Source organism: Poecilia reticulata, linkage group LG6, assembly GCF_000633615.1.
Source record: "Poecilia reticulata strain Guanapo linkage group LG6, Guppy_female_1.0+MT, whole genome shotgun sequence".
NCBI classification, from domain to species: domain Eukaryota; kingdom Metazoa; phylum Chordata; class Actinopteri; order Cyprinodontiformes; family Poeciliidae; genus Poecilia; species Poecilia reticulata.
Window position 1 is genome coordinate 10,890,565 of NC_024336.1, and position 13,821 is coordinate 10,904,385.

Genomic DNA, 13,821 nt, shown 5'->3' on the forward strand with positions numbered 1-13,821 from the left:
TTATTGACCATCAGTAATTTTCACTCATCACCTGCTGCACCTCCTAATCATCATGTGTTTCACATCATGTGTTGATTTTTCACTGTTCAGTGTCGGATTCTCTGTTTTTATGCCATAATTCACATCAAGTTCATCGCTCCGTTTTGCCCGCTTCTTCTTTGGCTCAATGTGCGCGGCGTTTTTTGTTTTTTTTAAACTCCCTAAGGTGCAGGGCGGTCGGGAAACATATCGATGGGGAAAAGGCAGACTGACATAAACCTTTTAAAATAACGGAAACAATTTCGATATTCTGATTATTGAAATTAAAAATGCTGTGGTACCGTTGTTCCATCAAACCCGTTTCATGTCGGACCACTTGCAGCYCCGGTGTTAACGCTATAAAATGAACGCTCTCTATCGTGGTATCACCCATGGAGGGATTTCTTTATTTAAATGGGTTCATTTTTCAGAGGGATACAAAGTGAGGGTATCGTGATTTTAGTAATTACATGTTCATAAGAGCGGGTTTCTATTGTCCTTCCATGGAAGCGGGCAGCTTTCAAATGGAAATAAAACACTTTTTAATATAAATTGCTGCTTTGACATGATCACAGAACTACCAAAACATATGTAGCCTACATAAATACCATACAGCAACGTCATCAGCCGATGTAACGCTAAACTGATGCGGAGCTGCGCCATGAAGCTACAAACACTGAATAGAAGAAGAGCTGCCATCGATACAGTTGCAGCCAAGCATGTTTTAATGTTTCACAATACAGTTTTACCAAGTTGCTCAAAGTCTAAACTGGTATTATTGTGGATTTAAGGTGTAAAGTTTACCTTTGACCAAACGCGCCCCAAAGGCATCCCAGCGCCCCCCTTTTGTAAAAATGTCCGCCAGCGCCCCCTGCCGTCCTCTGAACGCCCCCTGGGGGGCGGTACCGCCCACGTTGAGAACTGCTAATTTAGCTAAAGACCTGCTTTAACATTGTTTAGCTTGGTTAAATGAAACTTTAGCAGTATTTAGCTAAAGTAGATATCTTCCTATGTTACTAAAACACAAGGCAAACATGAAATGATGAGGGTGTAGATAACATGTCAGTGGTTACTATATGGAAGTAATTAATTTGTGAAGCCAGTAATAAACTGGAACAACTGTGGGTTTATTTATAAACTAGACTGAACTAAGCAAGTCTTTTCAGGAAAATATGTTTATTTTTACATTTAAAGGCTCTGAGTAAAGAACAGCCAAGCTCCAAACATAATAAACAATAGCAGTTATTTTATTGATGAAACGGAGCATGGTTACGTGTGTGGGAAAGAATGTCCTTATGTTGGGAGCCTTGACTAAGGACTTGAGAGAGCCATGACAGGAATGATGACCTTTTCTCATGCAATGGCACATTCCTACCATAACTAACGTGAAATGGACTCAGGGTAACTAAAGCATGCAACATGGAGACACAACTTAGTGGAATTTATGGGAAACTTCCACCCACCGCTCGTCAAACGCTTTTATCCAACAAGGACCAAAGTGCATCTAAAAAGTTAAAGAAAATAATCCAAGGTCAGGAGGATGGGGTAACACAGATTAGAAGTTCAAGAAGAAGGAGAAGCTAAATCAACAGTTTTCTGGAAGTCATCCGGCGGTCATTGCTTTGTTTACATTTTTGTGCATCATTTGTAGAAATTATCATCCCACCTGTAATTATCCAATTACTGTCATGGTTGGGAAGTGTGTGCGTAGCGTACAACGCAGCATCCACACATCCACTTCCCTGAAACAGTAGTTGCAGGAAAAGGAGCAGAGAGCTGGCCCACAGATCATTTTATATTGATGTCTCAGACATCTGTGACTCTTTGTGAAATCCATTTCTGCTCTCTGATGGGAACTCCAACAGCTGCTAGCTTGCACACTCCACTTAGCAGGACAAACACAAGGGGCTTGTGAGTTGGATGGGGGGTGAAACACAGGAGTATGATAGGACTACGTGCTCTAGACGCCTACTAATTTATTGATCTCTGCTGATTTTAACACAATAGGCTTCAAGGACATAATGGGTAGAGCCTTTTTCTCCTCTTTCACACTTTTTTGCTGCAAGGTAAACACTTTCTATGGTACAATTCAATTAAGTCCCATAAAGCGGGTCCTAATGGGAAAACTGTGCATGATTTACTCCTCAAACGAGAAGGCAAGGGCACTTTCAGGAGCAGAGCCGCAGTGGTAASTCGAGAGGTAAAAAGCACAGGACACATTCCTGTCCGTTCGTCACTGATAATTACAAAGTCGAAACGCAGCGATCGATAAACAGAGGAACTTTACGAGCATCCATGAGTCAAAGAAGTGATGGATCTACACACACGCCGTTTACCGTCAGTCAATAGACATTGACTTTCACAGTACTCTAAACCTCCACTGGGACTGAGGAGCACTTGGCCTCAGATTGCACCGGCCATCTAAACGCAACATTTAAACATTGGTAGAGGACATTTAGCCTGAAGATGAACTGACCAAGGTTTCACTGGTTTACTTTAAACTCTGACCTGCTTGTTGTGACTTAAGATACGGCAATTTTGTTTGTAACTATTAATTTGAACTTTATTTAATCTTTGATCACGACAGAAAAAAACACACTGCAGGTTTCTTGATAAAGGCAACACAAAATGAATGGAGTAGAAGATTATCACTGTTGCTTGAGCTTAGCAGATTAACAAACATGAACCGATTTCCACATTTATGCACTGTAGAATGAAAGTACAATGATACATTTTAAAAAGCTCATGTCTGCTGAAAAGACACAGGGTTGTTGATCATGACTTGTGTGATGTGAAAAAAGTGTTTCAACCCCAGTTTTGTTGAATACGCTCATTTCAATACATTTGAAAAACCACCTCACCCCAGGGAAAAATCCTTTTATCAAAAAAGATTTTGACACAAATTGGCATGTTCACATTAAGCAGATTTGTTTTCGTAATTCTAATTTGTGCAATTACATGGACAATAGAAATGCGGCTAATAAAAGTTTTATTATTTTAAGCAATTATTTTACACAGTGTAACAGAGAGAAGACACTGCAAAGCAGAATTTCAATATAAAAAATACAAATAATTTACAAATTCGCCATGCTTCATGACAGAAGTTAAAATCTCATATTGATAAAAAAAAAAGAGAAACTTTGGTTGTAATACCTTCAGTACTCCGTTTACCTCCTGAAGTCTCACTCTCTCTCACTCTCTTGCAGCTGGAGTGGACCACAAACATCTCTCAAAAATAAACTTTTAAAATATCTTCTCACATCTCTGTACATCCTGTCTTCCTTTCTAAAAACACCCTACTGACAGTAAACATTGTTAAATTTCACTGACAAGCCGGTAGTTTGTTGAATCCACTGTACAGAAAAAATAGGATTTTAAGTTTACGACCGTTTGCTTTTCAAAGAATATCTTTAAAAAAATAAAAATAAAAACAGCATAAAAACGAGCTCAGCAAGTTCAAAATTTTGATTTTGATGGCCAACAGATTGGTGCACCAATATTTATGCCTCAAACATTTTTAATTTCAATCTGAAGACAGCAGTCATTTTTTAATCATCTTTTAAAAAACATGTTGCATGTATATTTAAATTTTTTTTTCTTGTGAAAGTAATCTTATCTGAACTGTTATCAAAGCAAACATGAGAAAAAAACTTTAGCCTATTGTGGAAACACCAGAAAATAGTGCATCCACTATTGGCTGTTTAATGATTGTTAGAAGTCATGTCAGACACATTACTATACTACTCATCTGTTCCAAGTTCATTCAATGTATAGTAAGCTGTAAATCTAATATGATTGCTAATATAATAAAGCCACAGGAAAAACAACTTCTTTGCAGAAACTAAGGATTTTACTGCCATCCGTTTCTAAATACCAAATAAATCTCAGTCTAGCGTGTTTCATAACGTTGGAACACTGAAAGTCTCCCGACATAACAAAATGCAGAAACAGTAACACATTGTGCTGAAACCCTTTCCTCCTGAAGCATTTTCACTAAAACTGCAGTGATTCCCATAACTGTGCAAGAAGAAAAATTAGACAACACACATGGAAATACGATTAACATTTACCGGAAAATATTCAACTCTCCCTTTTTCTGGTTTTCAGAAAGAAACTGCACATCTTAATATAAATCAAAGTCAGTCTTGTTTTATCAAAAGATATGGAAGCGGAACCTTTCTGTTAATTTCACTCAGCTATTTTTCATCACAAAATATCCAATCTTGTGTATTTTAAAACACAAGATTAGATGTTAATCTTTGCAGACTGACACCAAAGTGAAACTGTCACCAGTGTTGTCTGGCAGCAAGGACAGAAACTGAAACACACACTGCTGCCCTCAGGTCTACCTGGAAAACCATGACTAAACAACCGTTGTGTAAACAAGTGAGAATGTTCCTTGTATCACGGTGTGTGCAAGGTATCGTAATGACTAACACGTCAACAACAGTCTGTCTGGGAAAGCTCCACCACAAGTTATGATTTAAGACAACAGCACTTCTTTATGTGTCTTGTCGTACTGTGTAGACTTATTTATATGTATGACCCAGCATGGCATCCTAACCCGCTAAAGGAGAGGAAAAAAAAGAAATCTATAACAAAAGTCCAAGAAAAGCCTGTGGGATTACAGTCATTTTTGATGTACAGCAGAGAAAAAAAACAGGAAGCACTTATGTAAAACTGTCATGCCTGAAGAGATTACACAACAAAGGGATGCAGCAGCCCTGCTGTGATAATTGTTTACCCAGCGAATGATGACAGCTCGGTAATAAAAGGCAGCAGAAAGTGCAACTCGGCTCACCTGCCAGGCGCCGGTTTTCCGTTTCCTCTGAGGCTGAGCGTATCAGCGCCTTGCTGCTTCAGACAAATTCCTCAGCGCATCTTCCGTCTGCACGCGATTTTTTTCCTGCAGAAGAACAAGATGGTTAAAAACGAAAGGATTTATCTTGTGGAACGAAAACTGGCAGGAAAACATTCTCGTTTGACATAAAAGCAGACATTTTTACACCATATGACCACTGAAAACATTGAAACAACTTGTTGACGACGTAAACTTGAAAGAAAAAAAGATAACAAAAATTGTAAGCTCTCATGCTTAAAGCTTGAATTTAACAGATTAGCAAACATGAACCAATTTTCAGCTTGATTGGTCCAATAATTTGAAACTTAAAAAAACTGACCTTTCCATTCTGCTGCCACTGACGAGTGGACATTTATTATATTGTCATTTTGATGCCATTTTCAAATAATATAATGATAATAATGCGAGTTAGCTCTCTCTCAAAGACTAGACTGGAACTGAAAGACATTTTTCAGCAACTGAAAATAAAATTACTCTTGAAAAAATTTTAATCATCAGACTAGCAATTCACTTATCATACAATTAATTGACTAACCGCTTATTGTGACAGGCTTATCAAATCTCAACCAGATTTTCATAACCTATACTGACAGTAAATGCTGCCTTTAGTCTTGCATCTGATGATTACTTCTAGAAGAGGAAGTAGCAGAGGGTAAAGGTTAAAAATATAACCCACAGCTATGACGCTCTCTCAACTCATCGGAAGTGATGAAAATACTGAGGTTTTCACAGTGTAAGATGGACCATAAGCAAATAATAAACAGGTATCTTCTCATAGTAAGCAGCAAAATCATCACACGTCTTCTTGGCATCGTGTGACAACAAGTCTAGACATAAAATAATTAATGTGATCTCTTTGCGGTCAGCGCGTCTCCTGGAGGACCCGACACGAGAACGCGTCTCAGAACAAAACAAAACAAAAACAAAAACAAAAACGTGGCTCCCTCCTTGATGATGCACGATAACAATCACAACAGCGAAAGACAAAAGAGGCTGGAGTGAATTAATAACGCCGGCAGACACTAACGAGCAATTCCCGACCTTTCCTTCAACAACGGGCGTCACGTCCCACTTCTCATTAAAAGCAGTGAGTCAACAGAAATTAGTCAAGAACCACTCCCCTCCCCTTAAATTCATCCCTGCGGGCGTGACATGCTGGTTTCACCCTCTTACCCCGCAGTCTGGCTCAGGCAAGAAAACAAGCTATATAAGGAAATGTTAGTGTTGAGTTCAGCTTGTGGTTCTAAACTATTAGAAGTTAAGGGCCTGGAGGAAGGGAGGCTGTTTATACCGAAAGGTTTTATTATTATTTAGTGCTCTAAGAGGGTGCACTTGATAACATGATTTCATATTTAAGCACATAATCCAACCCAAATATTGGTTTCTTGTGCACACAGTGGGTCAAAAGAGGTGAAATCAAGTTAATATTTGATTTTGTAGTTGTTTTTTTTACGTCAGCGTTTCTATGAAATAATCCCTGGATGGTAATAATAATCCTTACATGTCTGAAGCTCAAGCCAGACATTACTTACATAAGCCAGACATTACTTGCATAATGTGATACAGATGAAGACAATAGAGTTAAAATGCTCTTAGGTTAAAGTGCAGTAATCGGTCTGAAGTGCCCTGAGCAAGAAATAAAAAAAAGAGGATCCAGGTCAAGCCTCCCCTGGGTTGTTGTTTACTCTTGGGTTTTTAGAGCTGACCACTTCCTTCCTCCCGCTCTAATTGGAACAGCACCACAGTTTCTTCTTCTTTTTCCAACAGACGGGCGGTCAAAACATTTCCATGTGTCTGTGTTTGACACACAGCTACCGTGATGCAAACGGTTGTTCCTGCAGGACCTTAGGCTTCACAAACTGTGGTTAGGATGATGCGGCGGACATCTTTTATGTATAAAGCTGAGAAAATATCAGGTCTGGATCCAACCTGGCAATGCACCATAATTGGACGTTACGAATTCATATGCTGTCAAAGCGAGCTTTGAGCGCTGCGTATATGCGGCAAGGCATTTGATGTTAAACTGAAGCAAATACTGAGATCCCCATGAGAAGAAGGAAGAAAAAAAACACATGCCAAGCTCAACACAACCTGGATCAAAGACTTTGCATTATGCTAACCCCCGAAACCACATGTGATATTACAGGATTTGACTGGGAAACACAGAAAAGTTTCAGAGATTCTCGTCATACCAGACAGGCCAAGGCAAAGAAATTTGATTCAAAGTCGTTTAACGCCTTGCTGTCTGCTGTTCTCAGGATCTAAATTCAATTGCTCATTTCTTAATACAAAAGTTTCTTTTGACTACTTACATTTTAACAGCAATAACAGAATTTTAATCTGAACCTTCAATAATGTTCAAATACCAGATGGACGGATTCAACATTTAGTTCATGGGACAGGAATCAAATAGAAGTATTTTTCTGTGTGTGTATATATATATATGTTTTATTTTGGAGAGGATGGGGGGTTAACCTTGATCCATGCTAATCCAAACCTACATAAAAGCCCAAATCAATTTCCAAATTTTTGAGAGTGTAGGAACCCTCTATTCTTTCCCATTAAAATATATAGAATCCCTTGTCCTCCAAAAGGAGCAACATTATTTCTTTAGGCCAATTTTCTACATCTTCAAATTTCATTACTGTGAGAGCATTAAGCAGACTTGCCTTGAACATTGAACTGGTTTAAATGCACATATGTTTGTCCCACTGAGGTAAGTGTGAAGGGTGCATTCACAATCCCCTTTAATCTAACTCTAGCCTATTTGTCTAGAAAGTCCGGTCCGTTTGGTGAGGTGTGAATGTGCAATCAAACTCTGATGAGGACCAAAAAAGCGAACGCTAGTCCGCCTAAAAACCTAGATCTCCGTTTGATTGAAGTGAACTCTGACGCGGTTCAAATGCATATGTGAATGCCAAGCAGACATTGTACCGCTCCAAAAGCAGGAAGTGAACTATAGTGCAGGGCGTTCTGGGAAAATACAACCAAAACAAAAGCACAAGTCTTATTTATTTTTATGTTAGTGGGAAAAATAACTAATGATCTTTTATCAAAGGTAAAAGAGAAATCCTCCAACTGCTAAAATCTGACACCACTCCATTTTTCTTTACATTTCATGAAGACGTAAGCTGTGTTCATGTCTTCTTCAGAGGTTTTCATGTCGTTTCCTTCAGTGGTTTTTTTGTGCACCGCCACCACAGGGGATGTGCAGAGTTTTTAACACTTGGTTTGTTTGACACAGTGCAATTTGAAAGTGAGCCACACCAGCTGAAAATGGAACAAATGTTGCAACTTTGGTCCCCAACAGAACTGAGTCTATCAACTGTGAAAACAGTCTTCATTACCATTTCATCTAAATAATACAAGAGCCCACAGGATGGGCTCCTAGCTGATCCACAATGGATTTAGGAAAAAAACCTTTTGTTCACAACACATCTGGAAACTGATAAACCAAACCCCACAGCAATTTGCTGATAATTTGGAAAATAAATACATATAATACCTCCACTCCAAGCCAATGACAGCATAAGCAAGTGACTATTTTCCCAAAGGTATAGAATCTGGCAAGTGATTGAATTGTTGCAATCATTGTGAAAGAAAGAACATAAAACGTCCAATAAAGGGGAGTGAGGTCGAGTAGCACATTAACGATGTCATAACAATGCATCTGAAGCCAGAGTGGACAAAGTATCGGATTTGATCATAGAGGCAAGGTTTTGCATCACTTTCACATGACATCAGGCACTATATTTAAAAATTATTCTGGAAGACAGAAGGGGAGTGTGACATGCCAAAACCTCTTTAAAGCCACAGGCGTTGCAACGTATTGCTTCCCCCCCAGTGGTATTTATACATTTTCTCCCTGCATACTTCGCGATTGCCTCCACAACTTTCTTTCAGCCGTCTCAGTAGGCGCGCAGTTGAAACCTCGGGGTGGGCAGCTGGCTCTACATCTGACGCATTCGAGGACAAAAGGGAAACTCCGGATTGTCGTGGTGAGGGCAGCCACCCGTGGCACCGCTCACTGGGGTTCTGGTTGTTTATGGTCGGTACTAATTGCAGGTCAGCAAACTCGCTGAGCTTCAGCAACTCCAGCCGGTACAAAAGTATCCGAGGACTGTGGCACTTTTCTCAAGTAAACAGAGAAACTGTGTCGGGATGAAAACCAACAAGATGTCTCTTTGAAATCTGTGCTGTAAAGGAATGCTCGACAAAAACATAGCAGCCCACATAAGCACTTAAAGTTTTAACTTGCATAAATACCCTTACAAGAGACTGAAATTAACATTTTATCCAGTTCCAACCACATCTTTACTTTTTTTATCTTCACAACTATGGCATTTGTGTTGGTGTATCACAGAAAAACATATATATATAAAAAAGCACACTCTTCCCTTTGCTTTGTGTTGACTTGAATCATGTCCATGGTTTTTTCCAATGTAAAGTATATGGTCTAATTATTGATCAAAAGCTACAGTTTAAGTTAGTCTGTGTTGGTTCTACCATCTCAATATCTAAGTAACAAACCTACTTAATCTGTCTTTTGAAAAATGCTGCTCTCATCAGGATGTGTGACCTCTTTGCAGAGCCAAATTCTTGCTGATGCAACAACAGTAAATTAACATGTGCTGCTCAACTGGCTGAGATGTTATTGCCAGTAACTGCAGTGTGTGCAAAGTGAGAACTTTGTTAAACAGTAAGGGTTTAAGTTAAATTGGGGATGCACCATTTGAGCTTTTCCTAATGACTACTGATTTCCATTTTTCTTTGGTCCTCTTCGTTCCAACTTGAGATGATTGTGTGGTATTCGTGCCAGCCCTATTTGGTCCACTTTAATCAAACTTTTGTTTGTTTGCCAAGAAAGTTTGGTTCTTTTGGGGTGGTGTGAACACGCAAACTCTTTTGCAGAGCAAAAAACAAACTCTGGCCCGCCTAACAACCTAGATCTCGGCACGGCAGGTGAACTCTGGCACGGTTCAAATGCATGAAAGTGGAGGTCGTTCCAAAAGCAGGTAGCAAACGAAAGGGCATTCTGGGTAATTATAACATATATAAATGCAAGACTCTAGCACTACTGGGGAAATGGCTTATAGTCTTTTACCAAAAACAAAAGAGAAATCATACACCTGCTAAAATATGACCCTTCTGCATTGTTTAACTTTTGTTAAGGAAATTGGATTCATGTCTTCTTTGGAGGATTTTGTGTTTCCGTCAGTAGTTCTTGGTGCACCAAGTCGAGGAGGGGGACAGGTTGTTCAAAGGGTTTGGATTGTTTGACACAGTGCAGTGTGAAAGTAAACCGCACCAACAAAAAGTGGAACAAATTTTGGTCCCCTATTGAACCGACTCTACTGGACTATCACGTGTAAAAACACCATTGACCATTAATTTTTTGTTCTAACGATTATAGGAAAAACCTGTTCTTTGCACTTATAGATGCAACAGAAAACAACAAGATTATCCCCATTTAGACATCAAAAACTTTGGTTGATGCATTTATAAATGGAAAATAGAAGTAGTGATGGATTTAAGAAAGTAAAATGAGATTTTTCTGTATCTATCCAACAGTTCTTTAATCAGAGCCATGGCCGATTGACTGATGAACATCTAGATTACCATTTTTGCACTGAATTTATATCCTCAGAACTCAAATTGTGAGTTAGAGCAGTTTATATCACACATGAAGAAAACCACTAAAACATTTAGAATAAACAAGCAGGGTGTTATTGTTCTTCATTATTACAAATTGTATTTTTGCTTAAATGCAGAACCTGTCACCATCATGAGTCAGTGCTGTACTGGAACACCGGCCCAGAGAGACATACGCCGGCACAAGGCAGAAATATGCATTCCAACATAAATATGTGCATGAATTAATTCTGTATTTAAATTGTGTTTACTCAGCAAAAATAGCTACAGCTGATCTCCTCCTGCTCAATGCAAGAGCGAAAACAAAAAAAACAGGAACATCAGATTTTAACTTTGATCTCATCCCAGTTGTGAATTCACAAAGAAGATGAACTGAATAGCAGAGCTTGTTTACCAGCAGTAAGCTTGCTGGCTAGTTTGAGTGCTGCCCCTGTTGCTGTCACTCAACAGTTCTGTGAATCAGAGACCCCCTCGCATTCCCCCGGCTGCTCGTTCCTCTTTCTTTCATGGCCCAAACCTCGTGGCTGGATGCCAGTGTCTCGCCAGCTCAGCCACTGGCTATCACAGTCATACACAAAGCAAACAGAAAATCCACAAACCAGTTCTTCTCATCCAAATAAGGACGGGCATGTGTTCACTCCTTTCTCACCATTCTCAGACAGATACGTCACACTCGCATTGCAGAACTGATACAGCTTTGGTATGAGCCCGAATGCCAGTGCCAGGGTCTGGGTTTGTTTTCGTACCAGTACCGTTTTCATACGATCAAGAAACAAAAAAAGGTACCACCAAAACAAGCAGGTGGATGGGGGGAGTCACAGAGTTAAGATGGGCTCTGATCTGTGTGTGCGTGTAGAATGACATGAGAGTGAAAGGATGGACTATGAGTTAGGTAATTGGAGATGTGCTCTCGCTCAGCTGGCTGGCTTGAAAACGGGGTGAGTGTGCAGGTTTAATTCGAGCGCCAACGGCAAGATTTATTTCTGGAAAATGGACTTGCTGTGTCAGAGGAGGTCAGGCTCTGGTTGTTTATTTACAAGTGTTGAGGTGGCGAACACCGCGAGGCGTTTTCCCCGCGAATATTGCGTAATGTCCTTGCCACCTTGAAATGCTGATCGTTAAATGGGTTGTCCCAATTTCCCCCCGGAGACAGGTGGTCTTGGTGAAGCTTAAACAACAAAGTAATGGATACAAGAGGTTGCTATGATAGTAAGACATAAAAACCGGAATCTCTGTGAATTCAACTTTGGGATGGAACGTTGTGAGTGAGTCATGATGAGCTGGTTGAAAGATTATAAAACATGAAGGTTTATTGTGTTGGCAATATTAAAGAACGCAATCATAGGTTTACCACACCCTCCAATCCATTGTGGTAGTAACTTAGCAGACTCAGCTTTAGAGAACACATCAATCTATCTCTAAAGGTTTTAGCCTCAGACACGTTTCTTTAAATTTAGTGAAGAAAAAAAATAATACACACAAAATACACGCGATAAAAATATATTTTATGTTATCAGTCTGTATTTGAACAACTGTAATCACTCATAAATATACACTGCGTCTGAAGACTAGCTACTGCTTGTGTCCAATGTTATCCATGTTCCCATTAGGGTTTCAACAATAAAAGAGTAAACACAGTTGCTTACATTTTGAGAACAACATTTGCAATAATTTGTGAAATAACTAAGGATTTTCAACAATTTTGTCCATCAAGTCTCAGATTGAACCACTAGCAACACAGAACTGTACTATTTTGCCTGCAGGCACTGGGCAGCCAATGAAACTGGAAACCCGATTCATCTGCAGATTTCAATCTCTCTAAAGATTGTTAACTCTCTTTTTGGAGCCTATCGTCCTCGGCAGCCTTAGGAAATAAACCGTGTAAGCTTTGAGACCAGCTAGGATTGCAAAACTCTGAAGGGCAACATCGCTTTCATTTTTACATTGAACAAGGATAGAAAAGCTGAATCTAGCTCCTACCATTTCCTTTCATCTACTAATAAAGGTTGTCACTGGTCTTTTGCAAAAACATTTGTCCTGACTTAATAATCTGACAATATCCTGGTCTTACTCCTCTCCTATATTACACTTAGGAATAACACTAAATACCAAGACTGGAAGACAAAGTTGAAGCAGAAGGAATCTTCAAAAGCAACCTCTCTTTTTTAAAGTCTATTTAAAGTAAAGTGAGTATAGAAGACATTCCTGCCAAGGTCCTCAGATTTATTGCTGATGTAGAAAGGTCCTGTAGGTTTTTCCATAACCAAAACCAAAAGCAAAAGCTGATCCCACTGACACGGTTCACATCAATCAACAATTAAGTAAACATTAGTGAGGCATAATAGGCGTTTTTACAAGTTGAGAAACAGGTGAGAGGTCTGGAAGACGTCAACAATAAAATGGGCTTACATCACTGCTGGCTCCTGTTTCAAGTTTGCTTTCTGAACTCTACAGGACAAAACATGGTGGCAGTTTATCTCATGTTGAGTACTGCAATGCATTTAAAACCAATCATTAAACTACTGGGTGCAGCAGCTTCAGATTATGACCTACAACTGTGATTTAAACAGTAGCTTTTTTTTTTTAAAGATATTGAAGCAGGAAACGCACAACTGAGTGAAAAGGTTGGGTTGAAATGCAGGAAGTAGTTAGACGTCATATCACATCAAGAGGTGTTTGAATAACACAGAACAATATTAGGTTCAGTCTCATCCAAAAGGTTTTCTGGGTAACTTTGCTTGTAGCGTTCACCATTTCACATGTGAACAGTTTTGCCTTCTACATTTAAAAATTGAAAAGCATATGTGAAATCTTTACGTATTCTCATTCAAATAATCACATAGAGATGCAACCTTCTCCTGTTTGAGTAAAGCTTTGGCCTGTCAATAATGAATTTAGATTTAATTTTTTCTATATGGACCAATTATTGCTATGTACAGCAGCAGATTTTGGTTTCTTATCATTATTTCTACCAGGATCAAAAGCAGTTGCACACAATGTGCTGTAATTTGTTAAGCCGTCCAGTTATCTGCTGAGAGTCTTGCTCTCTCTCACCCTTTTGCAGTCTGAATGACTGGAGAAATATCTGGATCTGTGTAAAGAAAACAGTTTCCTCTCAAATGTACATTTCTAATCTTCCTCTGACTTCCTTTTTAAAAACCTCTAGGCTAACGGTGTTTTCTTTCTGCTGTTACCACATTCTGTTAGATCTTATGGTTGATTAACCAACAACATACTGGATCTTCAGGTTTATTACCAAATGTTCACGTACCAAGGCACATCTAGCTCAA

The 13,821-nt window shown here is 39.2% G+C and overlaps 1 protein-coding gene across 4 annotated transcripts in view; it reads right to left on the reverse strand.

The window, feature by feature from the left end:
- The window catches only part of peak1 (pseudopodium-enriched atypical kinase 1), a 92,231-nt gene that overhangs the window by 70,122 nt on the left and 8,288 nt on the right, over nucleotides 1-13,821 (reverse strand). For all 4 annotated transcript variants that reach the window (XM_008411174.2, XM_008411171.2, XM_008411173.2 and 1 more), the window contains exon 2: nucleotides 4,820-4,924. The gene's annotated coding sequence lies outside the window, so the exon portion shown is untranslated. The remainder of the gene's footprint in view (nucleotides 1-4,819; nucleotides 4,925-13,821) is intronic.